Consider the following 12,577-nt stretch of genomic DNA (forward strand, 5'->3'; position numbering starts at 1 on the left):
GAAATCGCGAGCGATCATTTAGTGCACGGGTGTGCGATTGTTTAGAAAGACGGGCACTATCGTATAAGCTCTCAATGCTATGCGATCGTATACTTTCACACCGTGGGCGATTTTTCTGCGTATCTTACAAAATGAAAACAATTTTCATTTTATTCTTTAGTTACAAGAACTAAATTTGAACTTCCCACTTTCACACGATTCCAGAGAAATACTCGGCCAATTATCTCATAGCCGCCTAATTAATTAAGTAATGAATATAATCATATTATATTCTTAACCTATAGTTTAATATCATATATCTACTCTAGTGTTTTCTCCTCTACTTGATATAAATCATATATCATATTTATATCCAATTTCCTCCAAACTAATGTATCTCATACATTTAGTCAATTATATCATATATAATTAACCAGTTCAATTATATCATATATAATCGAACTTCCTCTTGCAATTTGAACATTTCAAACTGACTCAAAAACTAATTCTCAATTTTATCCAAGCTACCAAGGGGACCTTATGAACCTATGGCTCGAAGCTCCAACGGTACATGAATAGCTGACTAAACTCTTTAGCCATGAGATCCACCATCTGTTAACTGCTAGGCATTCCACTAAAGATCGACAGCTAAACTCTTCTTACCACAGATATATTTCTGTGTCCATTGGATATAACCAATCATGGGTACGATAACCCTTCACAGATGCTCGTAAGTAGAGCTAGGCCAAATTACCGTTTTGCCCTAGTGAGATGTAACTACAGGGACAAAACGGTAAATTGGCCCAGTTATACTTACGAGCATCTGTGAAGGGTCATCGTACTCATGATTGGTTATATTCGATGGACACATAAATATATATATGGTAAGAAGAGTTCAGCTTTTGGTCTTTAGTATAATGCCTGGCATTTAACGAATGGTGGATCTCGTGGCTAAAGAGTTTAGTCAGCTATTCACATACCGTTGGAGCTTCGAGCCACAGGTCCATCATGTCCCCTGGGTAGCTTAGATAAAGTCGAGAATCAGTGTTTGGGTCAGTTTGAAATGTTCAAATTGATAAGGTGTTCGATTATATATGATATAAATAAACTGGTTAATTATATATGATATAATTCGCTAAATGTATGAGATACATTATTATGGAGGAAATAGATATAAATATGATTTATAACAAGTGGAGGAGAAATTACTATAGTAGATATGTGATATCAAACTATAGGGTAAGAATATAATATGATTATATTTATTAATTATTAAATTGGTTAATTATGAGATAATTGGTCGTATTAATCTCCTCAATCGTGCGTTAGTGGGAGTAGCCGCATTCAGTTATGGTAACTGATGGATAAAATGAAAATTATTTTCATTTGGCTAAAAAAAAAAGTTCGAAAATTCGCAATCGGTGTGAAAACGTAAACGATCGCCTTGCTTGAGAGCCTATACGATAGTATCCCATCGTCTAAACGATCGCACACCAGGGTCTTAATTGAATTTAATCGATCACACGCCTTTCCTTAAACGATCGCTTAGCTTTCCTAGATGATCGCATAGCGTGCTGCGTTTTCTAAACGATCGTCCACCTTTTATTAAACGATTGCTTGGTAAAACCTACATGATCATGTAGCTTTATCTAAACGATAAGCATCCTTGCTATACGATAGCTCTTTCTCTCCCACTTGCTTATTGTCTACATGATCTGTTGTTTCCTCTTACCTCTACCAAATTTACCAAAGACCACTCTTTGGATTCGTACTCTAAGAATACCAAGGGCTCCAACTGGTGGTTTCGTCCCAACTGCTTTCTTGTTCGTGACTGTTCGTGTTGCTGCCGTTCGTGTAGACGATCGTGCTGCCGTAGCCGACTGATTTGCTGGGCAATAGAGCGTGTAGAGGTTTTTCCGCTGCTTTGAGTTCGACGTTTGAAGAGAGTTTTCAACTAGTATGAGAACTCTTTCCCTTGTGTTTTATTGTGCAAAGCATGCGGTTAATTAGTGTTTATTTGCATACCTATATGTTGGAATATATTTATTGTATATCGGTCACAATGAAATCAGAGAGATCTGAATGCGCTCATGGATGCTCTTCGTTAAGAGTTCCTTCAGATTCTGTCTGGATTATTGACTCTGGGGCCATTAACCATGTTTATTCTTCATTTCAGGGAATTAGTTCCCAGCGGCAACTTGATACTGGTGAGATGACGATGTGAATTGGAACCAGGCACGTCGTCTCAGCTGTAGCAGTTAGAGGTGTCCGGTTAACTTTACAGAACAAACTTTGTATTACAGTTTAAAAAAGAACTATGGGACTATGAGATAGGCCACGTTTAAAGTAGGGCAAGTGGGAGATTTGTACTGGGCGGTTTGTTCCCTAATTTATTGCTTTGTGTACTTTGTATTACAATTTGAATTTTACAATATACACCTACTAGCTTTAGGTAAAGTGGGAGATTGCTGGAGTTGATACCCTAAATCTCAAAGGGTTCTATAGTTTGTTATTGTAATGTACAAATATTTTATTTATGTAATAAAATATTTGATGTTTTATTTCAAAATTAGTTGCATTAACCACAAACCAATAAACTAACATCCAAATGTTATCTTGTAGCTTAAACATGTATGTAGAGACATAGAGTGAACCATATATAAGTGATAACCTAAATGGTCTGTAGTATATGGATAAGGCTGGATACCTTCTCCTGGTAACACTACGAGTATGACATGTTTTGTAGGTGTTACAATTGTTGTAAAGTGCTATAAATGATTTGATCTTGATCATTCATGTGGAGACATGTGAGTAGGGATATTATATACAAAGGAGTCTTGTATAAGATCAGACCACGAAATATTTAGTCTCATTATATAACGCAGTTCATAATAGAGACTTACATTTCACTAGGATGACCATAGGTAACATGACCTGAATCCTGAGTGAGTTGTGAACTCCTACTTATGAAAGTGTCCTTAGATTTGTATGGATGAAAGTGGCTAGATCGTGGACTCAACAAGCCTACCATTTTGGGAATTCGTCTGATTAGGGAGCTGGGAACACAACTATACAAGAAGGAATTCACTCCTTCCCCGAGATTGGGGTAAGTAGATAAATTGCTCCCTTAAGAACTACTTCTAGGCTTGAACAATATGGCACCACACCCATTCCTGGCTCGAGAGGGGTTCAATCATAGTTGGACTATGATTTATTGTTCATTAGAGGGATCAGTGGTACTTAAGGAGTTAGATGCAACTACAGGGACAAAATGGTAATTTTGACCTAATTGTACTTACGAGCAATTTGTGAAGGGTTGTCGTACTGTTGATTGACTATATCCAATGGATACAGAAATATATACGTAGTGCGAAGAGTGTAGCTGATGGTCTTTAGTGGAGTCATTTTCAGTTAACCGATGGTGAATAATTTAAATTAAAGAGTTTAATTAATTATTCATGTACCGTTGGAGTTTCAAGCTACAGGTCCATGAGGTCCTCTTAGTAGCTCAATAGGACTAAATGAGAATCAGTATTTGGATTAATTTGAATTGTTCAAATTAATTGAGGGAATTGTTTATATATGATATAATTAAGTTATATGTGATATAGTTATTATAATGTATTTGATACATTATATTATTTATGGGAGGATTCAAATATTTGAATATGATTCAAATGTTGATAATATGAATTGGATTCATAATTGTTAAATTTAATATAAATGTGATTTGTATTAAATGTCATATGTGAGAGAAAAGAAACTATAGGTTATATTGTATATGATACAATATTAAAACTATAGGTTATATGTTGTATTTGATATAACATATAATTAATATATATATATATTATATGATAAGTTAGTTATTATATATATATATTAAATGTTATTTCAAATTAGGGAAGGAGTTACAATCCCCTCCTCCTCTTTTCTCTCCACCTATGTAAGTGGGTGGTTTTTGGATATTGATAATTTTTTCCCTTTGAGAAAAAAGAGACAAGTAGTAGAACGTTTTTTTTTTTTTTTTTTACAGAGAAAGGTTCTTTGAATTCCTCTCCACTCTCTTTATAAAAAATTTTCATTCTCCTCCCTTCCCTCAATCCAAATTAGCCAGAGCCTACCACTCATGGGTTCTCTACATGAGAATACCAAAGTCTCCAATTGGTAGTGTCCATATTGGCCTTTTTAGCTTTGTTCATGATTTGCAGATCGAGGGATTTCTTGATTTTCTTGGAGAAGGTCTTCAAAGGTAAAGTTTCATGTACCTCTAAACTTTTTGTTGTCGAGCATGTTGTAGTTAATTTTTTTATAATTGCATAATCTATTTGTTTATTTCTGTAAAATTTCTTTCTCTGTAAAAATGGGATTATGGTCATTCCCGCTTCTGCTCAAAGGCCCTACAATATGGGATCCTTCAACCTCATCGTTGCACGCCTCTTAATGTCATAAGATGCGAGTATCAGGGTTTCGTGTCCTCTGTCAACTAAATCAGAAGAGTGAATGACTGAGTCTCTCAAACTCTGAAGATCAGTTCCAATCTCAAGGAAGAAAAAAAAAAGAAAGTAAATGCAAAGGCCAATGCACGCAAAAGAAAAAAAATATGTCGAATTATCAATTGAAAAACGAAGAGAAAAAGTTAAGATATGCCAATTCAAAGAAAACTGCATTGGCAAAAATAGATTTTCAAAACAGAGATTTTGGAATCCAAAGTACACCTAACGCAAGTTGTTGTGCAAAAACAACAACAATAGTTTTTTCTTTATTGTTTTAAGTTTTTGAAACACAAATTTAAATATCATGTTTCATATTTGGAACAAATCCTACTACAAACAATGAAAACATAACCATTCATGAATTGAAAAAAATGTCATCATGTATATATCGTAAAGCAAAAAGGTTTGAATACAAAACACCAACATTTTACTATTACAATGGACAAATTCGACTTTCACCAACTATAATTCCAGATGAATTACTTCAACTATATCTCAATGTAGAAGATGATGAATTCAAGTTTAGAAAGAATATTAGGGCATAGAAAAGCCTTTTTTCTTTCACTTCATTTGGTGTTAATTTGGATAAAAAATTAGCAACGTCAAGAAAGGAGTTTATACATTTAGAGCCCAAAGACAAGTATATCATGATCTAGCAGCACTACTGCCGAAAGACAGACCAAGATATTTTCAATTATACTTTTTTGACACCGACAATGAAATTCAAAATAGAATAAGGGTTTTACAAGATGGAGGCATTTGTGAGTGTATGGTACACAAGTTGATAAACATACTCAAATGCAATCCTTACTCACAAGTATTTCAGTCATTGCAGGAGTTTGACAATTTACAACATATTCATATACAAATTGCAAGTAATGTTAAAGTTGATCAACGTGTTTATAACACACTTATTGTTAATCAAGTAATAACTATATGGATTGAACGAAATGGAATTTCTTCACCTTTTGAAAGAAATATTGTCCTCCATGCCCATTTAGGAAATCATCATAGAATTAAACATTATTTTAGTTGCTATGACTCTCTACAGTATCCATTATTATTTCCGAAAGGAGAACCTAGATGGCATCAAGAAATAAAAATATCTGGCTAAACAATTGAAAATGGGAGGACATCATTTATAAAAATTGTTAAACTTCAGAAAATTATAGTTTCCAGACTCCAGAAGAAGTCTTTGTAATAGAACGTCATGGGAACCTATCTAACATAGTTTCATTCATATTCCACGACATTCACTTTTTAAATATGTTTACATTATTTGAATTCCTATATTCACAGGTTTATCAAAGAAACAAAATGGAAGAATTTCATGCAGAGAATATTATTGTTTCAAGTTTCATATTAGAGAATCTTAGACATTGATTTTTCTTTCAGCAAGATGTTTGTTTCAACAATTTTCTGTTGATATGTACATAAAACTTGAAACAACTAGGTTGGACTTTTTTTAGAACACAACAGACTCAAATAAGATTGGAATTATACCAAGGATTAATATATGTCGTTAACTCAGAAGAAACAAATGCATATAGTAGGGAAGCGAATTATACTTCCTGGTACTTTTGATGGAGGTCCAAGAGATATACGACACAAATATTTGGATGCAATGACCTGAGTACAACGATTTGGAAGCCAGGTCTTTTTATTACTATGACATGCAGTTCTGAGTGGAAAGAAATTAAAGATGAATTGATAGAAGGACAACAACCTCAAGATAGGCTACATTTGACATCGTGAATTTTCGAGCAAAAATTAAAAGATCTCAAAGATCAACTATTTAGAAAAGAAGTTTTTGGAAAGGTTGGAGCATATGCATATGTGAATGAGTTCCAAAGAAGGGGACTCTCACATGCTCATATTTTGATTATTTTTAAATATGGGCATAAAATAACAAACATTGATCAATACGATGCCTATGTTTCCTAAAATTCTTGATATGACAACAAATCCACTTCTTCGCGAGTTAGTTGTTAACCACATGATACATGGACCATGTGGAGCATTGAAAATAAGTAGCCCGTGTATGGTGAATGGAGCATGTAGATTCCACTATCCCAAGTCATATTCTTCTCATACTATGCAAGGAAAGGATTTATACCCAATATATCGTAGACGAAATGATAGAACAAAGGTATGTCGTTTTTACAATAGTTACGAATTTTTTTCTATGTCATGCATGAATGGATGTTTTAAATTTAAAAATCATATAAATAGTAATAGATATTAAATTCCATTTGCAATGTCATGTTAGATAATCAGTGGGTAGTTCCTTTTAATCCATATCTTCTTCAATGATACAACTGTCACATAAATGTTGAGATTTGTTCCGCAATCAAGGCGGTCAAATATTTATATAAGTATATATATAAAGATGATGATAGAGAAACAATTTCAATAGTAAATGATGATGAAGATATTATTATAAATGAGACTCAAAACATTCAAGATGTTGGATGGATTTCTACGCCAGAAGCACTATGAAGAATATTTTATTTTAGACTAAATGAAATATCTCCACCTGTTATAAATCTACAGTTACATCTTCCAAATCAACAATTGGTTTCTTATTGGCATAACCAAAATTTCAAGAAACTTATTAGATTTGATTATGTATCTAAAACAATGTTGACAGAGTTTTTTAATACATGCCAAAAAGATGAAGACTCAAGAAAATTGTTGTATAAAGATTTTCCTAAACACTGTGTTTGGGATACAGGAACGAAAAATGATTACCGAAGAAAAAATTTCATGTTATAAGAAGAATAAATGGAGCAAATCTGATTGAGGAAGAAAGATATTATCTAAGGCTTTTATTGAATAATGTTAAAGGTTCAACGTCGTTTAATGATTTGTTGACAGTGAATAGAAAAAGATAATGTACATTTAAGGAAGCATCACAAATAAGAGGACTACTTGACTCTGATGAAAGTCTGATTGATGGTTTAAAAGAGGTTGAATTGTTTGAAATGTCATATGCTTTGCGAACATTATTTGTTACTTTGTTGGTCTACTGTGAACCCACAGAAGTTAGAAAATTATGGGATCCTTTTTTAGAAGCTATAATTGAAGACTATAACCGATCAAATGATTTATCAACTGAAGAACAAGTTCAATTGGATTTGAAAAACATAAATTACTTTCTCCAATCCATGGGCAAAAATACAATACAATTTGATCTCCCTCCAATAATTAAGGATGACTCTGATGACGACTTCATGTCAATGGCAGAGATAAGAGATGAAGAATTCATTATAATAGATGATGAAGATATTTTAGCATCAACAAAATTAAATGAGGAACAAAAAAATGCATATGACATTATTATGGAAAGAATTGATGGTAATAAATGTGGACTCTTTTTTATCGATGGGCTTGAAGGAACTGGAAAGACCTTTTTGTATCGAGCACTTTTGGCAATGGTTAGATCAAAAGGAATGATAACTTTTGCAACTGCAATATCTGGTGTAGTAGCATCAATTTTACCGAGAGGTCGAACAACACATTCTAGATTAGAAATTCCATTACAGGCTTCTGATTCACAATATGTAATATATCAAAGTAGAGTGTCATAGCTGAACTAATTCGAAAAGCAAGACTAATAATATGGGATGAGGCACCTATGACAAAAAGACTTACAATTGAATCTATTGATCGATCATTAAGGGATGTAATGGATTGTACTCAACCATTTGGAGGAAAAGTATTTGTGTTTGGAGGAGATTTTCGCCAAGTACTTCTAGTACTTCCAAAAGGAACAAGGCAACAAAATGTTGCCATTAACTTAAGAAGATCATATCTCTGAAGAAAATGCACCAATTGCACCTTAAACAAAATATGAGGGTACATAATGACAAAGCATTTACAGACTTTATCCAGAGGATTAGAAATAGAGCAGAACCTGCCTATCATGATGATATCATTACCTTGCCTCAAGAAATTGCAATACGACATTTTGAAAGAAACATGAAAATGGAATTCATAAAAATCATATATTCGGATCTACAACTCTGTGCTACATCAATGGAGTACATGACAAATAGTGTCATTTTAGCTACGACAAATGATCATGTTAATTATTTAAATGAACTTTTGATAGATATCTTTCCAGGAGAAGTTAAAACCTTCAATAGTTTTGATGAGGTAATGGACGATACAAATGTTTACTACCATGAAAAATTTCTAAATTCTTTATTATCAAATGGAATACGACCCCGTAAGCTTAAAGTAAAGGTTAATTGTCCTATTATATTATTGAGAAATTTAGATCCATCTAACAGTTTGTGCAATGAAACAAGAATGATATATCGATTGTTTGGAAGAAATATTATACATACCAAAGTAGTAATGGGTGAAAATGCAGGAAAACAGGTTTTCATACCATGAATTCCATTAAGTCCACCTAATGAAAAAGGGTATCCACTCAAGTTTACTTGATGTTGCATTATCATGGGGAGCTTCAATGTCAACAACAAAAGTTCTTGTCAAATCACTAGAGGATTCAATTTATCTTTCATATATACAAGAAATATTGTTTAAAAAGAGGTTTTGCTTTAACGAGGTCTAATTTATTACGTAGTTAATTCAGTTTATCGTATTAAATTTCAAAGTATATAATTCTTATGAAATATATTGTCTCTTCTTTCTACATAAATCACTATCTTCTAAGAACCACAAAAGAATTACCTAATGGGATAGTATGTTACATTTTTTCAAAGATACTAAACATATGTATAGTTTTACCCAATGACACTTTTGTATCATTTCATTTCACAAACTATATTCAACTTATATCTATATGTATTATAATTTGATCCATTCTTCTAATTTTATATTTTATATTTCTTTATTTACTTTTAATTTTTATGTCAATTATTCTAAATTTTAAATTAATTATATTTATCACTATAATTTTATTCATTCAAAAAATTGTTCCTTTTTTTTAAAAAAAAAAATATGCCTCTAATATTTTCAACCAATGAAAATATTTGAGACATAACTTTTATTTTACAAATATTAGCAATCCATATAGTTAGCTTTAAACAGCAATATAAGGTTTTAAACAGTATTGTTTTAATTATTCTATTACATGTCAAAGTATTACTAATTATACTATACTTAATAAATATTTGATCAAAATTAAAAAAATTTTATAAAAAATTTTAAGCCCCGTGCATCGTACGTGTTTTTCATCTAGTTATATCAAATGTGATACATGATATAACATGTTTATCCTATGGTGGGATTTTAAACTATATGACATACATTATGCTATATGATAAAAATAATCATACATCAAACGTAAAATTAATTAAACAACAAAAATTGGACTAAAGATAGGTATACCTAAGAATTAATTAAAATAATATAACATTTATATTAATTTAATTAATTTTAAAACAATAAAGTACATGAAATATCAAAATACAAGTAAAAAAACCGCTTCTGCCTTGAAACCACGATCTGGAAACTACCAGGCGCACGCATACGTCTTGGCTTTTCGGAGCACAATGACACTGTGATCAGAGCGTTGCGACACTCTACGCAATTTTTCCCAAGCGTCGCAGCGGTGCACAAAGGCGCAGCTGCACTCTGGGCTAAAATGCCATTGTTCTTCTTCGTTTTTCACCAGAAATGCACCGAATTGAAGCTTCCTTCATGGCAAACTCTTCACCACGGACACAGACTTATAGATTCGATAACATGAATTTAAACACCCAAAACAATGGGCCATTACAACTTTAAACAATTTAAAGCAGCAAACTAAGTGTAATTTTTTAAAACATCCAATCTTTGCAAACAACATCCATAATGCAGTGTAATACCCACCAATTCTCTGATTTTAACTACCAGAAAGAAATTCATAACACGATTTGACTCTAATTTCAATTGAATGAATCAAATTCCCGATGCAAAAGCGAGTGATCGCTTGTGTTAGTGAATTTATTTTTTTGGAATAACTTAAAACCAGAGTAGTATAGAACGATAAACACTGAATCCTAGGCTTTCTAAAAAAACAAATCATACAAAGAGGAAAAGGGTAGGAGAAAACACTTACTCTTGAAGCCAAATTAATTGTCACGAATTTCCTCCTCAGTGAGATCATGAACAGAGAATTTCTCCCACAACATCAACGAATAGGAAAAAGAACACCACTAAAGAAGTCTTCTTTGCTATTCTCTAGATGAGAAATCAAGCAGAGAAGTGGACTTTAATTTTTGGTGAAGGAAGAATTATCTTTTAGAGAATTAGTACCGAGAGAGATAGTTGCAGAGCTCTTTCTTCACACACAGTTTTCACGTAATATAACCACCTCAAAAAACTTTGTTAATTGCTATATGAGAGAGATGTGAATAACTCTCTCCACGTCATGAAAATAACAAATATGATTTTAATTATATTAACTAAAATAATATAATAAATTAAACTATATATTATAACTCATATAATATATAGTTTATAGTTTATATTATATCACATATAATATAACCTATAGTTTATATTCTCTAATATAACCTATAGTTTTAATATGAATCATATTCATATTAATTTTAACCTGCAACTTTTATATGAATCTAATTCATACAATTAATATATGAATTATATTCAAATATTTATCTCTCTCATTAAATTTTATAATAGAATGTATCCAAATACATTATATTAATTGTATCTCATATAATTAATTCCCTTTAATTAATTTGAGCAATTCAAATCAATCTAGAATTAATTGATTCTCATTAATCCCTTATTGAGCTAGCAAAGGGACTTATGGACCTACAGATTAGAAGCTCTAATGATACAAGATTAATTAATTAAAATTTTTAATTAAATTAATCAACCTTCATTAACTATTGTTCACTTCAGATAACTACACTCTTCGCATTGTAAATATATTTCTGTGTTCATTGGATATAATCAATCAATAGCAAGTTGACCCTTCACAAATTGCTCGTAACTACAACTGGGTCAAAATTACCATTTTACTTCTATAGTTAAATTTAACTCTTTAAGTATTACTGATCCCTCTAATGAACAATTAGTTATAGTCTAACTATAACTACACCCTTCTCTGACCAGTGAGAGGGTGAAGCGTCTCATTGTTCAAGACCCGAAATTAGCTCTTAAGGGAGCATTTTATCTACTTACCCTAATTGAATTCCTTCTTGTGTAGTTGTATTCCTAGCTCTCCACTTGGACGAATTTCCAAAATGATAGGCATATTGAGTCGGTGAATCTGGCATTCTCACCCATACAGATCAAAGGATTACTCTTATAGGTAGGAGTTCACAACTCACTCAAGATTAAGGTCAAGTCACTTATGGCCATCATAGTGAAATGTGAGTCTCTTCAAGTAACAACATAATAAAGAGAGACTAATCATTTTGTGGTTCAGTCTTATACAAACTCTTTGTACATGATACTCCTACTCACATGTCTCCACATGAATTATTAGGATTAGATCATTTGTAATACTTTACAACAGTTGTAACAATTATCAAGTGGGTCGTATCCATGTGTCACCAGGATAAGGTATCCAACCTTATCCATCTGCTACAGATCTTTTAGGTTATTGCTTAAAATGATCCATTTGTATGTCATCACTTAATTTATTGGTTTGGAATTAATGCAACTAAAAGTTAAATAATAACACTTTATTTTATTAAATAAATAATTTTTATACAAATAATTTACAAACTACGAAACCACGAGATTTAAGGCATCAATCCCAACAAATTCACCATTTTTTTATATTGAACCTGAAAATAGAAATACTGACATGTCTATATAAATTTAGTACTATATTTAATTATCCACTTCTCTTTTTGCAAAACTATAAATTTAGGGATGCTTTCAAATATAGGAAAATGAGAACTTATTTACAAGTATAGCAAAATATCACTATCTATTAGTAATAGACAGTGATAGACACTGATGACATCTATCCGTTTATCCATCAGTATCTATTGTTGTATATCATTAGTAGACATTGATATTTTGTTATATTTAAAAATATTTCTAACGTTTTTTCACTCAAGACAATTACCCATAAATTCGTCCTAAAATCTTTTTATATGACTCATCGA

General features: G+C 31.8%; 1 pseudogene; it reads left to right on the forward strand.

Moving 5' to 3' along the window:
- The first annotated feature begins 4,846 nt into the window (after positions 1-4,846).
- On the forward strand, positions 4,847-8,273 carry LOC150032049 (uncharacterized; annotated as a pseudogene).
- Positions 8,274-12,577: the final 4,304 nt, after the last annotated feature.

The sequence above is a fragment of the Benincasa hispida genome, chromosome 12 (assembly GCF_027475165.1).
Source record: "Benincasa hispida cultivar pf3 chromosome 12, pf3_genome.v1.1, whole genome shotgun sequence".
NCBI lineage: Eukaryota > Viridiplantae > Streptophyta > Magnoliopsida > Cucurbitales > Cucurbitaceae > Benincasa > Benincasa hispida.